Below are 7,153 nucleotides of genomic sequence, written 5' to 3'. Positions count from 1 at the left end.
TATCCCCTATGTCTCTGCTTGCCTCCCTTGTGCAGTACCGCCAGTAGTCTGAAACCCCTTCCCACCCGATGGTCTCCATTCTTCCCTTCAGTCAGCAAACATCTGTTGTGCATCTGCTGGGACTGTGGCATTTTCATGGTCTTTGGTTGGTAGGTATTCACATTCAGCATCTGTTTGTTGAATGCTTGTTAGATCCCAGAGCACAGTTTTAGGCAGTCACCAAAGCACACCTAAGTTCTTATGATCATGGAGCTTATCTTCCATGGCTACACAAGTGAATAATTTGTAAACTGTGCTATATGGTACTATAGCAATTGCTAATGTTTACTGAATGCTTTCTATGTGCCAGGCAGCGTCACAAATAGATTTTTGTATTAACCCTCGTAATATTTACAGAAACCCTATGAGGTAGACGTAGATACTGTAGTGAAGCCCCATTTTGTGGTTGAGGAAGCCGAGTAGAGAGTTTGATTTGCCCAAAGATACAATAAATAGTAGAGCCAAGATTCAAGCACAGGCAATCTGGCTCTGAAACTTACACCATTAAGTGAGAAAAATGTGTGTAGCTTGAGATGGAGGCAGCTTCCCAAAGGAAATGATACTTAAACTCAGTCTGCAAAAATGTGCAGTTCACTGGAATTGACTATTTGTTCATAGTTTTATCCATCCATCCATTCATCCAACAGCTGTTATGTGATTGCTTAATATGTTTTAGAGTCCTTTCTAGGCAGAGGAATAATAATATCACTAATTGAGTATCTATTTTGTGCCATGTCCTATGCATAGAGATACATTATTACTAATTCTTAAAATAAAACTGACTGTGTGGCATTATCTCCATTATAAACATAAAACTGACTGGGTGGCATTATCAGGCCTGACTGATTTCTAGAAAACCTGGAGTTTCCTTAACTACTCAGGCTTAACCCTCTGTCTGCTCACATGGGCCATTTGCTCCTGTGCTCCACCTCTGAAGCATAATCAGTCCATGCTGTCTCCTTCCAGAAAAACTAATGTTACACTGTACCTCAAGAGTTGCTGCTCTTTTCTTTGTGTGGATTCCCTCAAAAATGGTCATTTTGAACAGATGTGCTGGGACTTACTACAGTGTTTACAGCATGCCTCATATGTATCCCTTTCATTCTTAAGTGCTGCTCCAGAGGTAAACTACACAACTTAACCAATTTGCTACATGCAGTGAGCACTTCCTCCACCTCCCGCTCTTCCATAATCCATTACCGTCTGGCTTCCATCCCCTGATCTGTCCTTTGTATGCCAATGATACAAGCATTGGATTGCTGACAAGCTTTTTCACACAAGCACATACACTTTTTCATTAGTGTATAAATGGGATCATAAACACAATTTTTTTTATTTTTGTTAAAAAAATTTTTTTAATGTTTATTTATTTTTGAGAGAGAGAGCGTGAGCAGGGAAGGGGCAGAGAGAGAGGGAGACATAGAATCTGAAGCAGTCCCCAGGCCCTAAGCTGTCAGCATAGACCCCAATGCTGGGCTCGAACTCACCAACTGTGAGATCGTGACCTGAGCCGAAGTCAGACACTCAACTGAATAAGCCACCCAGGCGCCCCCATAAACACAATTTTTAAATAGAGTGGCTTTACTTTCTACCTTTTTGCCTGGCTTTCTCCCACTTTCCCATCACATTTCTATTAATCTGCTGATGAGTTATAATTTACATTCATTAAAATCTAAATGTACAGTTTAAGGGGCTATGACAAATGGGTTCAGTTGTGTAACCAAGGTAAAGGACATACCTGTCACACAAAAGAACATTTTCCCCACACACATGCACACACAAACATTTCCATCACCCCAGGAGGTTTCCCTACTGTTCTTTTGCAGTCAGTCCACTACCCCTTCTGTGTAAATGAGATCTTATGCTTGATGGCTTTTATTTTGTGCAATGATTTCTAGGTGCATCTATATATGGACAACATTTTTGGCTCTCATGAATAAAACGATTTTTTGTTGGCACTGTTCTATGAAAATTGAATTTCTCTTCTTTAGAGTTTGCTTTTTCTTGTTGATAATCTGCCACATATGTGACAAAATTTCCCCTTATTTTGTTGTGCATCAACACAGTTCAAGGTACCTTTTGTCATATCCAAACATTTAATTTTATTGTGGACAATATGACTCTTTTCTTTCTTAGATTCCCTTAGTTAAGATGATCTCGCCTTGAGTTCTTGGCTATCTTGAAGGTTCATCAAACAACAAGTCCTGAATTGCTCTCATCTTGTGGCTCCCCATCAAACTTGATACCCTTCATTATTTCTTCCTAGATAAATGTCATCACACTTAGTCAGTCTTAGCTTGAGTCAGAGACCTGAGGGAGATCCAAAGCCTATGCCTGTTCCACTACACAACCCAATTTCATGAAACAGGATGCGTAAAAGTGTGGAAGCATGAAAATGTATGTTGTGTGAAAGTAACACATTTATTTACAAGCAGTTTTGCAGTCCCCCCTTCCCGCCCCCAGGGGAAGGTCTTTCACAGAGTACTTTGAGAATCTGACCTAAACTTTGGAACTTTTCCCCAGAAAAATAAGCATACACATGAAATTTTGCATACTGCTTCAGGAGATTTATTGAAATACTGAAACCCAACTGACCCCAACTTAAACCTAATATAGAATGAATGGAGGGGAATGAGGAGCCAGGCTGAAGTAAAAGTTAGGAATAGTTACATAAATGCTATCCTAAAAACCTAGCCTTTTCCCCGGAGGAAAGTCAAGACATTTTTAAGATTAGATTTTTAAATATTAAAAAACCCAGGGGTGTCTGGCTGGTTCAGTTGGTGGAACACGTGAGTCTTGACCTCGGGGTTGTGGGTTCGGGTCCCTTGTTGTGTGTGGTTACTTGAAAATAAAAAATCCTTGAAAAAAAAAAAAACCACGATATATCTATGGTAGGCAGAATACTCTCACTCCCTCCAAGATATCCACAGCCTAATTTTCAGAACCTGTGAATATATTACCTTACAGAACAAAAGGCACTTTGCAAATGTGATCAAAGTTAAAGACCTTGAGATCGGGAAATTACCTAGGTTTATCTGAAGGGGTCCTAGGATCTAATCACATGAATCCTCAAAAGTGGAAGATGGTAGAAGAGTAGGTTAGAGAGAGTCTATGAGAGGTGGACTCAACATGCCATTGCTCACTTTGAAGAAGGAAGGGAGCTACAAGCCGAGAAATGTGGGTGGTTTCTAGACTCCAGGAATGGCCCTCAGCTGACAGCAAGTACATAGGGTTCTCTGTTCTATAACCACAAGGAACTGAATTTTGCCAAAAACTGAAATGGGTAAGGAAATGGATTCTCCCTTAGAGCCTCCAGAAAGGAACAAAGCTTGATTTTAGCCTTGTGAGACCCATATCAGATTTCTGACCTATGGAAATGTAACATAATAAACTTATTTAAGCACTAAGTTGGCAATAGTTATGCAAGCAATAGAAGACTAACACAAATTCTTCTAAATTTAAACTATGGCTATATATAAAGCATAAAGTTACAATATAGTGCTATTTATGGTAATATGAAATGCTTCACAAACTCAGGATATAAGTACAGTCATATCTCTTTTTTGTAATTAATTATTTTGAATACCCACGCAACTAATTAGGATAAATTCAGGATCTCCCACCTTTGAGGTCGTCTCCACTTCTAGAATTGTCCAAGAACTCTAGGGGCTCAGCGCAGTCCCCAGAACTTTTAAGTTCAGCTTCCCCACCAACGCTGGTAGAGTACAGGAACCACTTCGTTACACTGTTGCATTTGCTTCTCACTGCCGCATGATGTCGCTGTTGGAATGGGTTCCCCAGAGTAGCAGAAGATGCTGGTCTCCTGCAGTGATGACGCCTAAGTGGCCGAGACAACAGCAAAGGTTTGCATGATTCCTTAGCAGGTAGTTCTATTTCCTCCACGCCTATTCCATCTAAGGAAACCTGCCACGTTTCACTTTCTAGTGCTCAACCCAACTGTCAATGGAGTTGTGAAGTTTCCTGTGAACTCTACGTATGAGGGATTTTTGTTTTTTTAATTTTTTAAAAATGTTTTTTTAAATTTAGTTTTGAGAGAGGGAGAGAGACAGAGCATGGGCAGAAGAGGGACAGAGAGACAGAGACACAGAATCTGAAGCAGGCTCCAGGCTCTGAGCTGTCAGCACAGAGCCCGACGTGAGGCTCCAACTCAGGAACCGGGAGATCATGACCTGAGCTAAAGTCAGCTGCTTAACCGACTGAGCCACCCAGGCATGCCATGAGGTTTGTTTGTTTGTTTGTTTGTTTGTTTTTTAAATAAGATATGTATTTTGCAGACATTTTATTTCAGTTTGTGTCTTATTTTGCATTCTTCAAACATTGTCTTTTGGGGAAAAATTTTTTAACTTTGATGAACTCTTCACTTTTTTTTCTTTTGTGGTTTGTACTTTCTGTGTTCTCAGATCTTCCAATTAACAATCCTACTTCTAAGAAATTACAAACATTTTCATCTCTCTTAGATACCAAATGGAATGTCTCCCTGATGATTTGCTGTGTGTATCTTCAGTGTAGGGCTGGTAGAACTTGGAGAGCTGCTGCTTCCCATGGTTGTTGAAGATGAGGATCGCCTTGATCATGGCTGAGCCAGGCCGACTCGGTCGGCACTGGGGCCAGAGCAGGGGCTGTGCTTTCTTGTGTTCTAAGAAATTTTGCCTAACCCCAAATTGCAAAGCTTTCCTAGAAATTTCAGGTTTTGGCTTTACCTTTAGGTACATGATCATTTCAAGTTACATTCTGTATGTGGTATGAGTATGGGTCAAGGCTTTTATTTTCTTTTTTTTCCTTTTTTGCATATGGATATCCAACTGCTTGAGCACAATTTTTTGAAAAGACTAACTTCTCTACATTTGATTGACTTGGCATCTTTGTTGAAAATTGATTAATTGGTTGACCACATATAGACGTACAGGTCTATTTCTGGACTGTCCTGTGTTCTATATATCTATCCTTTTTCTAATATTAAACTATCTTGATTCTTCTAATTTCATAGTAGGTCTGGAAATCAAGGAATGTGAGTCTTAAAACTTTGTTCACATTCTTAAATCATTTTTTAAAATGTTTGCTTATTTTGAGAGAGAGAGAGTGCACTGCAAAGAGACGGAGAGGGGGAGAGAGAGAGAGAGAGAGAAAGAGAATCCCAGGCAGGCTCCACGCTGTCAGTGCAGAGCCCAACAAGGCGCTCAGTCCCATGAGATGTGAGATCATGACCTGAGCCAAAGTCAGACGCTTAACCGACTGAGCCACCCAGGTGCCCCTGTTCACATTCTTAAAAAATATTTTTGACAATTTTAGTTCCTTTGTTTTTTCCATGTAGATTTTCAATAGCTTGTTAATATTTATATGAAAAAAACCTGCTTTTTAAAATTGGGATCGTGCTGAATCTATAGATCCCTATAGTTTAGGGAGAATTGACAACTTAATCTTGAGTCTTTCAATCCATGAACATACTATTTCTCTTCATTTAGGTTTTGTTTAATGTATTTCATCAATATTTTGTAGTTTTCAATACACAAATCTTGCACATTGTGCATGTGAGGGGGCTTTATATCTAAGTACTGTACTGTGGGAAGTCAAATAGCTATGTCCTGGTTAAGGAGATTATAGGGAACGTATTACACTGCTTTCTGGACATGATGAAAACAGCTGACCAGTATCTATTAATGTGTATTTAGGGGTTGGGTCCTGCCTGTGCTCATGTATTCCTTAGACAGTATTATCTTTGGGATATCTTATCTGTTCCCCACCCTGCTTTTGGCAGGCATCTGCTCTTTTGCGGTCTGGGAATGCCTTGTAGCATTTCTACTCCTGTCGGAATACTCAAATTGCAAATGTTGATTATGAATTGCCTGTGTGGCCCAACTTCTTTTTTTTTTTTAATTTTTTGTTAATGTTTATTTATTTTTGGGAGAGAGAAAGACAGAGCATGAGCAGAGGAGGGGCAGAGAGAGAGGGAGACACAGAATCTGAAGCAGGTTCCAGGCTCTGAGCTGTCAGCACAGAGCCCGACACGGGGCTCGAATGCATGAACTGTGAGATCATGACCTGAGCCAAAGTCAGACGCTTTACCAACTAAGCCACCCAGGCACCCCAACAACCCTCTTGATATTCTAAAGTCCACACAGCTGGGGCAGGGTGGTGAAGGGTGCGAGGAAGTATGGTTTTTGTTAATGCCTTCCAATCCCAAGGGGTCATTTCACAACCATTTCTTATTGTTTCAATGATCCCCTTCGTAAAAGAGCTTTGGATACCATTCTCAGCAACACTTCGTTTCAATTCCTTAAAGATAGTAAAAAGGAGGGACTCATGCCTAAGGTGATGTCCAGCAGTGGTAATGACAGGGAAACTATGAGACTCCCCAGCAGCATATCCCTCTTGTAAACATTGCTGCATAGCTAATGGTTTATGTCCCTCCAATATAGGCATTGGCTTTATATTGGGAAGAATAGGGACAGGAAGAGGCAGTGGAGGGAAGTTGTCCTCAATTGTAGGAGGTGCCATAGGAGAGGTGGGTGTTAGGCTATCTTTCTTAATTTTTTCCTTCTCTGGAGATACACATAAGGGACATAATGCCGTTCAGACTAAACTCCAGGTCACTAAGATGGAAGCAGGAACCTTCTCTCTTTTTTCATGGTTTTTTTTTTTTTTTTTTATTACTTGTTCCCATAGATCTAAATCAACTGTACCATGGTCTGGGAACCAGGGGCAGGTGTCTCATATTGTTCATAACAATTTACTTAATTGATCTTTTTTTGACAGTACAATGAGCTGCCTTTAAAAGCTGCTGTAAAGTTTTTAAATATAATAGCTGTTCCTTTGTCTTTTTTGGCCCATGATAAAAGAAGAGAAAAGAAATACTCTCAACTAGACACGTTGGCAGCTATCCCAAGCGGGTATTGCTGTCTCTTACTGGGATGAGGTCTGTCTGAAGTCTGGAACTTTCTTCTCCTGAACGTGTCGATTCTGCCACCTGATGAGCTTCCTCTGGAACCTATCACTGTCATGTCAGGGTCACCAGTTGTGGGTTCGGCTTTTGACTTTGTCCATCAAAACCGAGGATGGCAGAAAGGATTACTCAAGACTCCACAAGTCAAGAGAG

General features: G+C 40.4%; 1 long non-coding RNA gene across 1 annotated transcript in view; it reads left to right on the top strand.

The window, feature by feature from the left end:
- Nucleotides 1–4,299: 4,299 nt before the first annotated feature.
- LOC106967968 (uncharacterized) overlaps nt 4,300–7,153 on the top strand; it is a 37,286-nt gene continuing 34,432 nt past the window's right edge. Inside the window, exon 1 of the long non-coding RNA XR_008300178.1 lies at nt 4,300–7,153. This is a non-coding gene — a long non-coding RNA (uncharacterized LOC106967968).

The sequence above is a fragment of the Acinonyx jubatus genome, chromosome B4, assembly GCF_027475565.1.
Source record: "Acinonyx jubatus isolate Ajub_Pintada_27869175 chromosome B4, VMU_Ajub_asm_v1.0, whole genome shotgun sequence".
NCBI classification, from domain to species: Eukaryota; Metazoa; Chordata; class Mammalia; order Carnivora; family Felidae; genus Acinonyx; species Acinonyx jubatus.
This window is presented reverse-complemented; position numbering and strand designations above follow the sequence as displayed.